Source organism: Tamandua tetradactyla, chromosome 8 (assembly GCF_023851605.1).
Source record: "Tamandua tetradactyla isolate mTamTet1 chromosome 8, mTamTet1.pri, whole genome shotgun sequence".
NCBI classification, from domain to species: Eukaryota; Metazoa; Chordata; class Mammalia; order Pilosa; family Myrmecophagidae; genus Tamandua; species Tamandua tetradactyla.
The window spans coordinates 19944490-19960858 of NC_135334.1; the positions used below are offsets into that span (position 1 = coordinate 19944490).

General features: G+C 47.7%; 1 protein-coding gene and 1 long non-coding RNA gene across 3 annotated transcripts in view; one reads left to right on the top strand and one right to left on the bottom strand.

Moving 5' to 3' along the window:
- The window catches only part of GRIK4 (glutamate ionotropic receptor kainate type subunit 4), a 437909-nt gene that overhangs the window by 299768 nt on the left and 121772 nt on the right, over window positions 1-16369 (bottom strand). The window lies entirely within an intron of this gene.
- LOC143643279 (uncharacterized) lies at window positions 12771-15415 on the top strand. 2 transcript variants are annotated; one of them, XR_013156187.1, is made up of 3 exons: window positions 12771-12793; window positions 14966-15067; window positions 15172-15415. It is a non-coding gene; the product is annotated as an uncharacterized LOC143643279 (long non-coding RNA). The 2 variants fall into 2 exon arrangements; XR_013156186.1 differs by lacking the exon at window positions 12771-12793 and adding an exon at window positions 12998-13088.

The following is a 16369-nucleotide window of genomic DNA, read 5'->3' on the forward strand; positions in this document are numbered from 1 at the left end:
GCTTCACACAGTGTATTTTACTGGAACTGAAAAGGCCAGAGACTCAATGCTGGTAATACAAGGAGGAGAGGCGCACTGGGAGAAGCTGGCGAGCTCTTCCTTTCGCACCCAGCTAAAGGCTTTCTCTCCCCTCCCAAATTCAGAGATGAACAGCCAGGGTACAGCTTCCTCTCTTCCCCCAACCAGAGTGTTCCAGGCTCTCTCCTGTTTTAATTCAGGGTGTGTAGCTTAGTGCATTTAGTTCCTGCTTCTTGCCCTAATAGCCCCATTTCCACACAACCAGTGTGCATTTAGTCCCAAGTGGAACAAATGCCTTCTCCACAGAAGCCCAGAATAGAATGATTCATTCATTCATGCATTCATTCAACCAGTGTTTGTTGAACACCTACTATGAGCAAGGCCAGGGGGAGTGAGAAATAATGAGATGTGGCTTTGCCCTCAGAGAGATGCCATATGAGAGAGGGCTGAGGTAGTCACCCACTCCAGGAACAGGAACTCTGAAGAGATGAGATTCCATCCGAGAGGGGACAGGAAGGACAGTCAGGATGGGCTTCTTAGAGGAGGAGGTTGCATAAAAGCAAGGCCTTGGCTGATGAATGAGATTCCTCCAGACAGGTAAGGAAGGCGAGTATTCCAGCAGAGGGAACAAAGGCTTGTAAATCTGATGGTTAGGGATGTTTTGAGGACTCCAGAGTGCCCAGAGCTCAGGATGCATGCTGGTGAGTGTACTGGTGTAGGGATGGGGACAGGGAGTGATACTAAAAAGTGAAGTCACCTAGACAGGTCTGCCTCCAAAGGCTTTGAATGAACCTGGAAAGCAGTCTAAGCTCTTTCTTCTGGAAAGACAAAATTGGGAAAGAGTGGAGATGTAACAGGTGAGCAAGAGTTCAGGAGCTCAGAGGGGCTGAAGTGGGAATGGGGCGGTTCACCAAGATGAGTTCTCTCTTCAGATGTCCAAAGGGCAGAGATACCACGGCCTCCTACCTTCGTGACCCAGTGCCTGGCCGTGCCCACCCCCCACTCCTACCAGGTTTTCAGGCAGATGCTCCCGCCTTCACGCTCTGGGCGCTTAGGGAGAGAGGCCCTGTAGCCTGAGAAACCCTTGCTCATCATCCTGGGTCTTGCATCACCTGCCCCGGGTTGGCATTAGTGCCCCCAGGTGGACAGTGCCTCTGGGATGCTGACAGCTTGCTCATCCAGAATAGCTGGAAAGCACCCTGGGGAGCAAAACAAAAGCCAGAACTCCAGGCTCCACACTGTTTCCTGGGCTTCTGGAGCAATGTGTTTTCCACTTATTTCTTGGGGTGTTTACCTATGACGTTAAACTTATTAACAAGAGGATGAGAACAGCACTGGGTTTAAAGCAGACAGGGCAAAATAAAGGGTACATGGTCTCCAGAGGCAGACAGGGCTTGGTAAGTAATTAAGCTCAGGTAAGTAATTTAACGTCTCTGCACCTCAGCCTTCTCATCTGTAAAGTGGAGTGGTGTTAGGATTAAATAATTTTTGAGCAGAGTACCTGGCATACAGTAAATAATCAATAAGTGACTGCTATGATTATCAAGATAGATATTTCTACCCAAAAGCCTCAACTCTTAGCTCAAGCTCTTCTTTCCTTTTTAGGATGTTCTCTCCCACTCCCACCCCACCCCTCTATTCTCAAGAATTGCCTTTCTTAAAAGAAAATTCCAGTGGAGCTTCTTTCCTCGTCTACAGAACCACCAGCCAAGCCACCTCTGGAGCCTCATGCCAATCTTAAAGCAAAGGAGGCTCCTGGCCCTGTTCCTTGAAGTCTTCTTGAGAAAGAAGCACCCGGCTTCTTAGCAGGGCTGAATAAATCTGCAATAATAATATATGTTCACCCATTAGCCGCATAAGTAATCAAAGATCACTGCCATATGATTCCTGGTTAAACATCGTTTGGAATCTAATAAATAAGCAGCTATAAATAAAGCCAGCGTGCAGACTCGTCCTCATGGCACAGTCTCTGCTCTTATTTTTAGCCCAAAGATGCCTTCGGTGCTACTCCTGAGATTCCATTTAAAGCTAATTTTTCCCTCTGAAATGTCTGGAAGGGAAGCCTGCAGAGGCTGAGGGCACTGAGGTGTGGTATCTGCAATCTGCCTCTCTAAGGAAACTGAGGTGGCATGGGGTGGACTTGCGTTGCCTCCTTTCATGCTGCTACCTCCTCCCCATGGTTCCTAAATCCATGAAGCACTGGCCAGAGGCCCCAGGGTCCCCATGGGGTGTGGGGGTGGGGACAGCAGCGGGTAAGAAAGGGAGGTTTCTGGTGTGGGGGGCCCAGAAATCTGTATTCAAATCCAGGATCTCCCATGTACCAGCGAGGTGACCTCTGTCTCTCCACACCTTACTTTCTCCATCTAAATACTGGAGATTAGCAAGTGCCCTTCTGGAGATTGTCTTAAAAATTACATTATACAATTTATAGGAAGTGATGGCACATGCGGGGTGCCCGATAACTGTAATGCCACCCTGTCTCCCTCTGAGGCAGCCCTTTGGAGCAATGGTCCACCACCCTCTCATTAGCTCCACTACAGGAGGAGAAAGACACAATGTCAAGTAGGGGAAAAAGAAACCCCAAATGCCAACTTTCATAAGGTCCCTGGACCACCACTACCACTGATGCTTAACCCTGGAGCTGACCTTTTGCACTTCATGAGTCATTGTCTCAAATTGCCCCCTAGTTCCCCTGTGTCTGAGAATCTCACCCTTCCACATTTAGAACAGGGACCAACAAAATATCCTATTTCTTTGCTTTTCCCACAAAGCTTAGCCTAGGGCACAATACTGCTTGGTCTCTTAGTTCTTCCTCACAAAAGTGCCTTCCTATATCACGTTGCTTCTTAAAGCACAAGTGGATCTGCCTCTTTCTGGAAGGATGATAGGCAAAGAAACACACAAACTCCTGGAACTCTGGGGGGACGTTATTCTCTCTAGGTCCCAAGACTCCTTCTTCTACCATGGTAGGAAATAAGCACATCACTCCAAGCCTCAGATAACATTCTGCTTGTAGAGCCCTGATTTGCTATAAGAGGGGAGATCACAAAATCAACACAATGAAGTACTTCCCAGTATGCAGCCTCTTCTCGGCTCTCTCTCCCTTTGTGGCACAATCTCATAGTGATTTGGCCAAGAGGTCCAGCTCCCACCACCGGTTAAGGAAATGCATCAGCATTGCTGCTCAGGGGCTGCCTGGATCTCATGCAAAAGTTGAATGTAACAAGAGCCAAGTGACTCGGCCCAGGACTGGGCTTGGGACAGCTTCCAAGTGCCCGGTCCCCTGCATAAGGTACGGCTTACAAGAAGGCTTTCAAGTGGCTCGGCCTCCAGCTGTGGAGGTCACCCCAGCAGACAGCAACTGGGGCAAGCAGAATCACAGCCCCCAAAAGCTATCCAAGTCCTAATCCCTGGAACCTGTGAACATGTCACCTTACATGGCAAAAGGGACATTCCAGATAAGATTAAGGTTACAGACCTTAAGATGGGGAGAATATCCTGGATTATCCCTGTGGGCCCAACCAAATCATATGAGTCCTTCAAAACCAAAGAACCTATCCGGCTGAGATCAGAGAGATGTAGTGTGAGACTAACGTGACCTGTCGTTGCTAGCTTTGAAAATTGAGGAAGGGGTCTGTAAGGCAAGGAATGCAATGGCTTCTAGAAGCTGATAATGGCCAGCAAGAAAAGGGAGCGTTGGTCCTATAACCATGAAGAAATGAATTCTGCCAGCAGCCCGAATGAGCAGGAAGTACTTTCTCCCCTAACTTGTTACAGCAGCAATAGGAAACTAGAGTAAAAGTAACAATGGGAATAAAAGTAATAATGAGACTAGCTACTGTTTTCTGATATACTACCTGGCATTGTGCTAGCCGCTTTGCAAACATGATCTCACATAACCTCAACAATCCTATAAGATGAATGTTATTAGCCTCATTTTACAGTAGGAAACAGAGGCCAAATAATTTGCCCAAGATCACATGCTGAAATTCTAATTCAATTCCAGGTTTGCTCATTCCACCTCCCTATGGCCCATCCAGAATTATGCTTGCCATAATTGTCGCACAAATGGGAACTGACATTTATTACACATTACCAGGTGCCACATGCTGTGCACGGGGCTTTATGTCTGTCTCCCCAGTTACTACAATAACCCTCTCAATTGGGAAGTGCTGTTCTCGCCAGCTTGCAGAGGAGAAATTCCAGGTGAGAAAGGTTGAGTAATCCGCACATGGCTAAAAGTGGGATTAAAACCCATGCCTTTTGAACCCAAGACCAGATGGGTTCCATGATGTCTGGAATATTAGACTTGAATGTGAAAGTCTAAGTTCCTTCCAGATGACAGCTCATGGTTTAGTAGTGAGATGAGTACACTTGGGTGCTTGCTCACTTTCTTTCTCTCTCACTCTTTCTCAGAGGGTCTCACGGTCCCTGACAGCAGGCAGCTACCAAGCGGGCCCAGCCTAACCATTTCCTTTCTTGCTATTAAAATATGGGACCCCAAAGGAACCCTGCTCGGGTTTCAACAAGGCAACGGTAGCAAGCCTCCAGAAGAGGATAGCCCCATGTCCTCCTCCGCAGGGCCCTCCCAGGGGCCAATCTTGCTTTTTTGGAGACCATGCATGTGGCAGATGAGGAAGAGATTGATTAAATTAGGGGAGAGTTCCAGTGGGAGCAAAGCACAGATAATTTCACTCATTTACACCTTATTTCATCTCCGCCAACTGGACTGATTTCTATTTAACAACCTTAATTCCTTTAGCACTCTAAGTTTTCCAAATTGACTCTCAAGAGGAAATTAGCATTCGACCACCATTTCCGGAGAGTTTCAGAAACCCCAGGAGCCCCAGGAAGTGCAAGGAGAATTCCTTCGAATTCTCCCTCTCCCCTAGCCCTGTGACCTATCACGCCTGTGTGGCTGGGCCAGAGGTTCTGGGCCACCCACTGTAGATCTGCTTCAGCACAAGCTGGTGGTTAGTTCCTTTTTGGGGCAACTCCTAAACAGAGCTTCCTGCTGAGGACCCTAGGGCTATGTGCATCCCTTTTCTGTCATCTCTGGGAAAATCCCTGTTCTTTCATCTGTGAGCTGAAAGCTCAAAGTCTCATACGTTGTTAGAACGCTGCCACTGGGGGAAATTTATGAGTGCTGCCAGCCAAGTGGCATTCCCTCCCCTGCCTGTGTCACTCCTTGCTCAAAAGACCATGTCCTAAAAAGGATGGGAAATAAATAGTTTAGGGAATACAACTTAGGTTGCAGCCCAGGCCTTGGTTTTTAAATACAGGTTTCTTTATACACTGGGGTCGGTTGCTACAGGGCTTTCAAAGAGCAGCATCAGCTCTGGGCACTAAGGGCAAGGCCCAGCTTGTGAAGGGCCAGGGGGCTGCATTTTACAAGCATAGGCTGAGACCTAGATTGGCTTTCTTTACCCCAAAGACTAGCCAGCCATGGCCTGGTGGGATTGGTCCAACAAGGGGCTCTAAATCTAGGGACTAGGTTCCCACTAGGCCGCAGTAGGTGATGGAATGGTGGATTAGAAGTAGACCAGAAGCCTGCCTCTGACTGGGGGACCACATCCCAACCGGGAAAGAGAAAAAAGAAAACCCATTTTGAGGAAGGTGACCAGGCGATGGTCAGAATAATGGGAGAGGAGAACAATCAAAGGTACCACCAATGTCAGATCACTGGAGGAAATAACACCCAAGGGGTCATGAAAAGCCATGCTTCAGCTCTCAGCAAAGCCATCACAGGGAAGAGTAGGAGACTTATTCTTGAGGGACAATAGGCAGAAACCACAGAGAGACAGAGTTGGCTCAATAAAAAGAAAAATCAATGGGCAGAAGAAGTTAAAGGTAGAATGGGTTATTGGGGGGCCCCTGTCACCATCAAGACTGTGTGATTCTTGGTATAAACAGACAGGCTGAGCACACCATTGGGAAAGTCTGCTGGCAGATAACAGGCAGGCACCCCAGCCAATACTGGCAGCTTCGGGGAAGAGCTAGAAGCAGGTGGCAGGGTCCTAGCTAGGAGGCTAGGTCCAGATTCAGGTCTCCAGGCTCTTGGTAGACAGAAAAGCAAGGTTGACCATAGTCCCAGGGAAGCCTGCACACAGTCAGAATATCAAAGTGAAGTTTTAGAAACGAAGGCAAGACAGAGACTGGGGCACTGCAGTGACAACACAGGTAGAGCTTGGTTATAAGCCAAGAGCCTGGTTTTAAGATGGTAGGGACAAAGTAAGACCAGCAGCCAAGATTTACTTTGCTGCTGAGTCATTAAACTGCTGGCTTGGGCTTCCTCACAACGGGAGCAAGGACCTGGGCTTGGCGGCAGGAATCAGACAAAGTAGGGGCAGAGAGCCAGCAGCCTCATTGCATTGTCCTCCACAAGGGGACACTTGTGAAGACCCACTTGTGTATCAGGAGAAACCATCATGGTCTCTGCTTCTAAAGGCTTTCAAATTTTAAGCTCCTTCGGGTTCTGCATCATTAATTCATCCATTTAATAGATATTTAGTAAAGACCTACTGTCTACCAGATACCATCTTAAGTGCTAAGGAAACTGCAGACAGCAAACCTAGGGCTTTGCTGTCATGGGAGGACTCACACAATAAACAGAACTATTATAGCAGATGATGATAAGCTCTATAGAAAAAATAAAGCAGGGAAGAGGGGTATGGGGTGTTGGGGAACAAAGAGAGAGGTCACCATTTTGTATAGGATGGTCAGAGAAGGACTTGGAGGAAGAACGATGCAGATGAAGAGTGTTCCAGCAGCGGGAACAGCATGTGCAAAGGCCCTGAGGTGGAGCATACTAAGCACATAGATGCATGTAAAGCCATGAGACTTGATGAGATCAACAGAGGAGGTGATATGGGGAGAGTTGTGGTCCAAGGGTGGAGCTCTGGGGCACATGTACATTCAGAGGGCAGGGAAGCCAAAAGGAATAGCAAAGGAGGCTAAGAATAGGGAGAACCAAGACAGGCTGTTGCCCAGAAGCCGTGAATGTTTCAAGGAAGAGGAAGTGAGAGACTACGTCAAATGCTGCTGCTGAGTCCAGTAAGAAGAGGCCTGGGGGACAGATGACCGGAATTAACAATGGAAGTCAGCGATGGGGGTAGAAGCCTTATTGGAGGGTATGCTGTTAGTAGGGAAAGAGAAGACTTGATATGAAGACAGCTTTAATAGGCAATTCTTTTGTAGAGTTTTGCTATAAAGGGAAGGAGAGGAAAAGAGGGTAAGCTGAAGAGTGATGTGAGACTAAAGGCGGTTTATAAGCAGGGAAAGAGTTTGGATCCATTAGCCAGTACCTGTGCCCTTCCCCAGGTGTGATAAGCAAATGACACTGGGAGGGTAGAGGAGACAGAGTCCATCCCTCAGGGTGCTCTTAGGCTTGTGGGACAGAAGGAATTCAAATAAGGAGGGTTTTGTTTTTGTTTTAATGTTTGCAAAAACAGGTGGTTAAGTACCAACGAAGACAGGGCGATATGTGTGAGTGAGTGGGCACACACACACATCTTGCATTCTGAGAATTCTATAAGATAAGGTTTTTCAAGCCAGGTGGTGGTTCTCATCTCTGAGAAAGCTGAATTTCAAGCAGGGCTTTGAAAGAGGGAAGAGAGAGGATTTGATAGAGGAACAGGGAATAGTGCTCCATGCAAGCGAAGGCTAAGAGATGGAGACAGGCTGGCCCCGTAGTTGTATTACTAACAATAGACGTATAACACAATTTAAAAAAGTTAAAAAAATAATAACAATAGATGTAACTTTCATAGTACTTACCATAGACCTGTACAGTCCTAAGCACTTGCTATAGTAATTTATTTAAGTCTCATTAACGACATCATGTGGGGACGACTACTGTCCCATGTCCAAGATGAAGAAATTGAGGCATTGAAAATTAAGTTCTTGCCCACGGCCATGAAACTAGCTAGCAAAGGAGGGAGCTCAAGTTCAAGTCCAGGAAGTCTGGATCCTGAGTCCATGCTCTCTAGTTTTAATCTCTCTACACTATGCTGGAGGCTTTGGGGAGCCAACCCCAAAGTCATCCATTACACAGCTGACTCCACTTTCCCCTTGCTCTCCAGAACCCCACCAGCTTGGAAGAGCCATTTGAGGCAGCTGGGTGCATCAGTGACAATTTGAGCTCATTCTGCACAGCCCAAGCCTTTAAGGAAAGGCCTGAGAGAAGAGGGAGGCACTTGAGGCTCCCCTATGGACTGACCCCCTAGGGCTGTTCCACCCCAATTATGTTGGCTTCCTCCACTGGAACAGAGGTTGAAAGAGGAATGAAAGGCTGTGGCTAATACCTGCCCATGGTGTAGCATTTCGGAACAGAGCCTCTCTTCCAAATAGAAAGCCTCAATTCTGGTCTGGGTGTCGGAATCACTTGTAGTATCTCCCAAGTCGAGCATGGTGGCTTCATTTGCCTGGCCAGAAGAATACGCTGCTCCACCCGTGCCCATGCACAGGCAGAGGTCTTCCCTCTTGGCCCCATTCTTCATTCCAGTACACTAAGGGGCCTCACCTACCCGGCCCACCATGAGCTGAGTAGGCTCCATAATTCAACTCAATGGGAAGAAGCACACACCACTGAGACACAGAGGGGCTGTTGGGGGTGCCAGACAGCTGTCGGTAGCATCCTGCTACCTAGTGCTCCCCACCAGCCAGCCCAGTCCAGTTCCTGAAGAGTCTATATGGAACAGATGCCTCCTTACCTAGACTAATGAGAGTTACTTGTGACCACTGTCTTGCCTGCGGACATGCTGGATCCACCGATGCACTTGTTCACATCCTACCCACCCAGACTTATGGACGGAGCCGATGTCTAGCAGCAGCTCCCATTATTTCCTGTGCTCCTAAACCCTCCATCAGTGGTCACATGGAGAAAGGAAACACCCGGTCAGACCAGGGCTATGCCAACAAAAGAAAAAGAATCAGTAGGGCTATTATCTACTGCCTGGTATATCCTAGCAACTGGGGACAAATGGAGTCATGGTTTAAATTATGTAAATCGTTGCCTCAATTCTAAGCTTTTGGTTTTAGTGAGGGCACCATGAGAATGGACTGTTTCCCTATGAGAGTATGAGACCATACTGCAGGCTGCCATATCATATCCAAAAATCCCAGGGTGGAAGAGGTCTTGGGGGTAGCAGATCCAATTCCCCATTTGATGCTGCAATCTCTGTCCAACCTATCTGATATGGGTTGAACTGCGTCCCCTAAAAACAGATGTCCAAGTCCTAAACCTTTGTCCTATGAATGCAACCTTATTTGGAAATCTTTGAAGATGTTGTTAGTTAAGATGAGGCCAAACTGGATAAGGGTGAGCCTTAATCCAATATGACGCATGCCCTTCAAGAAGGGCAGAATTGGACATAGGCAGATAGACACAGGGAAGAGCACCATGGGACAGCTGAAGTAGAAAACATCATGGATTGCCCGTAAGCCACTGTTAGAAGCCAGAAGAGAAGCACGGAACAGATTCTTCCCTGTAGAGTTCAGAGGAAGCATGGCCCCAGCAACACCTTGATTTCAGACTTCCAGCCTCAAAATCTGGAAGACAATAAATGTCTGCTGTTTTAAGCCACCTAGTTTGTGGCACCTTGTTTCACAGCAGCCCTAGGAAACTACGGCACCATCTGTGGCCATCTCCAGCTATGGGGACCTCGGTACCCAAAACAGATCATTCCATCTGGAAAGTAAACATTTTTTTTGCATCAAAGTTTCTCCCCATCATTTCCACCCGTGAAAAGAACATAATTTCTTAATGACTCATTCCCCACCTCAAGTCTTTCGTGAATCATTTCATAGAGCTGGGGAGATAGGTTTTTGAAATTCAGACAAAATATTGCCAGTGGTATTCTCCCAGTACCATAACCATCTCCTCCCAGCTACACACGGCCATTGGGTCCAGCAGCCCCCCTTCCTGCTGACCTTGTTTCATGCAGCAGGCAGGAGATACCATCAGGCCTCAACACGTGTTGAAGGACCAAATGAGAGCCTAGGGGATCAGGCCATGCCGGCACAAATACACACACGTGGTCAGAGACCAAAATGATATGGAAATCAGCTCTACTATCTAGAACTTTAAGCCATGTAGCAATGGTGCCATCCCTTCATCTCTGATACCCTTGCCACAGGGACCTTTCCTGGTTTCCTCCCAGAGATAATAATGATACATTTAAGGAAACAAAATAGAGAAGCAAGACTTATTAGCTTTTGGTGCTGTCACTTGCCTGGTTGTCACACTCACCCCTGGTGACTTTCAGGCCTCATCCATCAGGAACGTGCTGCCAACAGCCTATTTGGGACTTGGCCACCCCAGCTGTCCTCAGACTCTGCTTGGCTCACCTTCTTTGCCCCAACCTGGGAGATGTCCCTCTCTCTTTTCCCCCTGACTTTATCACTCAACATGGTATGAGCTTGAGCAAGTCACACACTCTATAAATTAAAGCCCCTTTTCCAGAAGATGTGCTTACTTTTGCCTGCCATGCAGCTTGTTGCAGAAATTGGATTAAAATGTACGTAAGAACACTTTATAAACTGTAAAACTGTGGTACAAACATCAAGCAATAGCAAGGCATTTGCCGGCCCCTGGCACTGCCAAAGGCAATCTATTTTGCCTTTTGGAGACCCCAGGTTTTCAAATCTGTAAAATGGAGCATCTGGGCCTAATTCACCCCTGCTTCTTGGCATTAGAGATAAGGCATGAGGCTGTAACTCACAAGATTTATTCCAGAAGGGTTAGAGAGAAGATAAACATCCTGAAAGCCTCCTGTGTAGAGCTCCTGGAAGGTGACTGGGCCACAGGTGGCTCTGGGTGCAGATATGACCCACATATGTGTGATCCACACAGCTCACAGGCCTGGGTGCCTGCCTGCTTCCATTAGGTCTCCCTCATCCACCTAAAGATGGGTTGAGGGAAGAGCAGGGCAGCAAGGAGGGGAGAATGCCCCATGGAAGCACACAAGCACACAGATACTTACAAAAGATGTGTTCTCAATCTTTATTGTAAAGGTTAACAATAGGTAGGTTGGCAATTTTTGAGCATTGGCCAACTTCCAGGGGAAGATAAATTGATATCCAGCAGATCAGCTCACAATTCAAAACTGGCCCTAGATAATTCACTGACCAAACTTTCACCCAGAGCCCACTCTGGGCCAGGCACGGTGCTAGACCTAGGAATGGCAGACACGATTAAGAAAGGTAGTCTGCAAGGGAGAGATTTATGGCTCAGAAACCTTCCAATAACCCCTTTTTAGGTGACAGATGAAGGAGAAAGCCATTAATTTTTATTTATCACCAATATGAAAGACCAATTGATTGCCTATTTGGGTGACTCAATTTGAAAAAGAGATGAAAAGTTATACGCAGATGAAAATTTCATAAAATCGAATCATGGGGCAGCATCATTGGGGAAGGCCACTACTTGTAAAAGCCTACAGCTACTCTTCTACCAGGCGAATCCTTCAGACGCTATATTCAAATGCCAGTGTCTCAGATATACTGAGCATGCAGCAGAACAGGATGTGAAACCCATTTTTCATTCTTCCCCCTTGACTCCCTCAATTCTCCTATTATCTTCATCTTTATAGCATTTGGACATTCTGTGTTTAACATTTTCTGTAGAGGGCTTTGAACGCATGGGGGAAACCAACTACGTTTAAAAATTGTAGCTGTAAAGTGCTTGAGGGTTCTAGTAAGACAAAGTGTCAAATAAATCCAAGATCTTGCTGCTTCACCACACAGGGAAACTTTAAACAAGAAAGAGATTCAATTGCTACAAGAACCTACTGATATGTCTCCTGCCCCCACGCTGAGCAGGACTTCCTTTACCACCATCAAGGAGCCTCCAAACTGCCCCAAGCCTCAGTTTTCCCATCTGTCAGACAGACTTTGTCCAAGCACTTAGGAAACTATTTGGAGGTAAAAGTATCAAAGAAAAGCAAGAGATTGTATTAGCAATTATGATTCCATCTTTCAATTCCATTTACCAGATAGAACACAATATATTTAATGTGACTTGTGATAATGGGATACCCCAAATGTCTCTGTGGGTTCACTAGCTGCAGAAGAGCAGAGCAAAAAGAGACAGCTTTGGAGACAGGCAGGTTCAAATTTCACATTTGTGTGACTTCAGATGAGCTTTAAAAGCTCTCCAAGCTTCTGTTTCTTCATCTGTAATATGGGATCACTGACTGTGACAAGAAGATTGAATGTGACGGCATATATGAAATACCTCAACGCCTGCCCAAAGGTAAGGCCTTTGCGAATGGGAATTGTAGTTATTGTTCAGTGCTGTATTCTCAGTGTTCGGCAATCAACCCTCAATAAACGCCTGTTGGGTAAATTACTGAATGAACACTTGAAAAATTAGAGTTATTATTGTAGCTAAAACTTGTATTAGAACCTAATCAGTTCTTAAGCCCATCCCTCTTTGTCTCTTTAAAGTAAGATAGAGGGACCTTCTCTCCTTCTTGTATTTCCTTCTTTCCCTCTTCTTCCCTCCCCTTATACTTCTTCTAATAAGTCTACTGCTTCAAGCTTAGGCAAGACCAGAGAAAGTACTTCAAAACAATGATACCAAACATATTACTGGGAAACCAGGTCTTGCAAGCAAGAGGCATGGATTCATCCACCCATCACACTCATTGAGTTTGAGCTCTACACTTGCCTATATCATTTGTTGGTCTTGTCTTAAACGGTCTCCAATGAAATTTAGAATCTGGAGGAGAAATGTCATAATAAATAGAATACAACACAACAGAGCTGGGACAGAGTATGTACTTGGGGAAAAGAAAGTAGAAAATAGGATAGTAGGATAGTGGGGAAAGGTGATTTCTCCCTGGGAGGATCAGTGAGAGATCAGGAAAGAACTTTGCCAAGGAAGAGCCATTTAAGCCAATGATGGTGGTGACAGAGAAGGAAGAGAAGATGGAAAAGAAGGGGGAGAGGGGGGAAGGGGAAAGGGGAAGAAGAGGAGGGGCGAGAGGAGGAGGAGTTTTCCAGGCAGAGAAGAAGGTATGAGAGGAAGAACACTGCTAGCAGGGCAAGTGGAATAGAGAGAGCCTGGAGTAAGTCTCCTGGTATATTTGGGTAGCAGTGAGTGGCTCAGTGTGGCTAAAATACGGACCCGGGGAAGGGGTAGTAGGAGTCAGACTGGAAAGTGTAACTTTCAACCAGTTAGCAGACCCTTCTTGAGGGCCTAGCATGTTGGGGCAAGGGGAACATCTGCTGACATCTAAAGGTTTTCCCGAACAGCATTAGAGAAAATTGCAAGAGAACATCACCTTCACATGCTGTTGAAGGTGATTCTGCTTCTGCAGGGCTGTGGAAGCCCGCTGGTGGGCCATGAGGAGCACCCTGGGAGAGGAGCCGGAGCCTTGCTCCAGGACTGACTGCCACTCCCCTGGCCAGCTTCTTGCCATGCGACCTTGGTCAAATCTCAACCCCCTTTCGGCCTTTTTCCTCATCTGTAAAATGAGCAGGGTAGATAATAGGATTCTTACAGTCCCTCATGGCTCTGAAATACTTTAAGTAACACAGGGCTATGGTGATGGGATAGGGTCCTCTCAGAGCATTTATTAACTTGCGGCTCCCACAGTCATCACTGAGAACCCAGAGGGACAGAAGCAAAATCAAAAGACATTTGCAGAAGATGGATGACTGAAGGGGGATGACATATCTATGAGAGTCTGGGGGAATTTATGTAGGTAGCTCCACGGCCATAAATAAAATCCCTTTCTCTTATCCAAAACCTCATTCAGGAGGTAAACATCAGCCACAGTAATAGACAATTTGGCCGTATCACCCACCCATGCCTCACTTAAATGAAAACAGCAGTCACAAGGCAGGGTAACGGGTTTGGCTGCCTCTTGACAAACATCCATATTGTCACTAGCAGACAAGTGGGCCTGAGGATGGAGCAGACAGGGAGATTTATCTCTGACACTCCTGGGCCCTTTGAGCAGCCCTGCTCCGACTGCCATCCGTTCTGAGGCTGGGGTACATCTCAGGAAAACCCAGATACGGAGAGAAGTGACCCATGTGAACGTGGGGGGAGCAGCAAACCCTCCCTGTCCTGTGAGCCTCTCAAGGATCTGGAAGACCCTTACAGCACCAAGGCTTGCCCAGTCCATCTGTGTGCTGGGCTGCCCACTGCTAAGCTCGACAACTTGTGTTTTCTTGACCTACTTCTCTTCCGGTTCCCTGCCCTACTCCAGTTTCCCTCTGGAGGCCATCTAATTAGCACCTTCCCATCCACAAGGATTGGGAGACTCTTAAAAAGCTCTCGGAATAACGAAGGAGATAGCAAAACGGGTCCTGGCATGGCTGTTTGGGTGTTTCTCTCCCCTCCCCCCACCATTTTTTTCTCTTTATTGGCTTAACTTTGCGTCCTGTCATCTGCAAGGGATTAGGCCCAAGTGTGACCTTGCCAGACAGCAGGGGCCCTGGCTGGCAGTCAGCTGGAAGTGGCCTGGCATGAACCCAAGCCGAGGGCCTCAGGACTCTTGATGGAGCTGGACGAGCACTGCTCTGAGTATGAGTTTGAGAGTGTGAGGGGCCCTTCAAAGCCCTCTGTCATCGGCATCGCAGCCAAGAGAGGGATTTGTCAGCTCCACTTTCTGCTTCCCTTCTGGAAAACAAGTGTCAGGAGAGCCAAGGCCGCCAGGCACTGCCCATTCTGGCTGACTCCCTTTCCGTTCCCCATTAGCGACAAATAGAAATCGAAGGGTTACCACTTTATCTGTTCTTTCAGAAGGGAAGAAGACCTCACGGCAAATGCTAAATAACTGTAGGCATCTTATAAATTAAGTACCTTAAGCATATGAACAGTTTTGCATTGCAGCTAATGAGAATTAAATGAGGTTTTGAAGTTTCAGTAGAAATGAATGGGGAAGAGGAAGAGAAAAAAAAAACATGGGGATTTTTTTTTCTTATTTATTTTAAGCTTGCAGAGTGGTGAGCAGCAGGCAGGGGTTGTGAGAGAATCAAGTCACTGGTCTGCCTTTTGAGTCCCTCTCAGCTGTCATTGGAGAAACACGCTCTCAAGGTAACACAAAGCAGCTCGTAGGCCTATAGACTTGGCCCCTAGCCCATCTCCACCTACCACTGGGCCCTCTGATTACCACCAGCATGTCAATTTCACTCTTGCAGGTCTTGCAAGGAGCACAGATCCGTCTTCCTATCACGCTCATGGGGCCGAGTTATGTGCTTGCTACGCCATGTGCTGGACCAGTCCTGATGGTAGCTGGAGGAACTGAAGAGCTTTAAGACGATTCCCTGGGACTTGGCATCTCCCTAGAATTGTCACCTAACCTTGCCCCTGGGGTCCTGCTGGTTCCTTGGACAGGACTTCTTGCAACCTACGCTCTACCTGCCTGGATTTAAAGCAACAACACTGAACACATTATTGGTAAACCGAGTCTTGCAAGGGGATGGATTCATCCATCGATAGTGGTCACTGAGTTTCTCACTGCTGTGCTCCATTGACTACCCACATCGAACCACACACACACACATACACACACACACACACACACACAGAGGCACCCACGATCCCTGATGCCCAGGTATTTGTTCTGGCTCCATAGGTTCTCTGTTGCTGGACCCTCAGATGACCTCACTATGCCTGCTGGTCTGAACTTGCTTCTGGTCCCTGCCCCTGGGGGCACCCAGCCTGTAGTGGGTTCAGCCCCAACGGGGAAAGAGGCACTTGATTTCCAGGCCCTCCTGGACCCCTCCAGTCCCATGAGGGAAGGGGAGGAAGTGATGGCACAGGGAGCAGCTCTGCCTGCCCACACCTAGAACCAGCATCCCAACAGCCTCAAGGACAAGGAGAGAGCAGTTACAACACACGCCGCTGAGGCTCTGCCCACCCTCTCCAGAGCCAGGCAAGGACGAGCAGACACAAAGTCAGGGGACCTTCCAAACAGCAGGGCCAGGGTCACCAAGGGATCTTCAGTTTTCATCCAAACAGCCCTGAAAAAGGTGCCATCTCCAGAAGCCTTCTTGAACTGATCAGAGGAGAGGAGAGGCAAGCTCTTCTCTTATCTCAGCCTTGCATCTGGGATCCCCAGGCTCATTTTTGCCCTTGTTCACCCCCTAATAGCTGCCCCTTAATGACCTAGGTCTGGGTCGGTCATAAACTACAACAGGGAGTTAGCAGCACCTTTATTCCATTCAGAAGGGGTGCTTTCACAGCAGGCTGATGGGCTCAGAGGTGTCGGCTTGTCAGCTGCCCTCCACACCCCAGCCAAATTCCAGTAGGGTGCAGTGCAGGACCTCGGCAGCTTCCTGTAGGTCCACAGCAGCAGCGATGCCCCCTGGGGACTGCCGAGTGATGGGTGGGGGG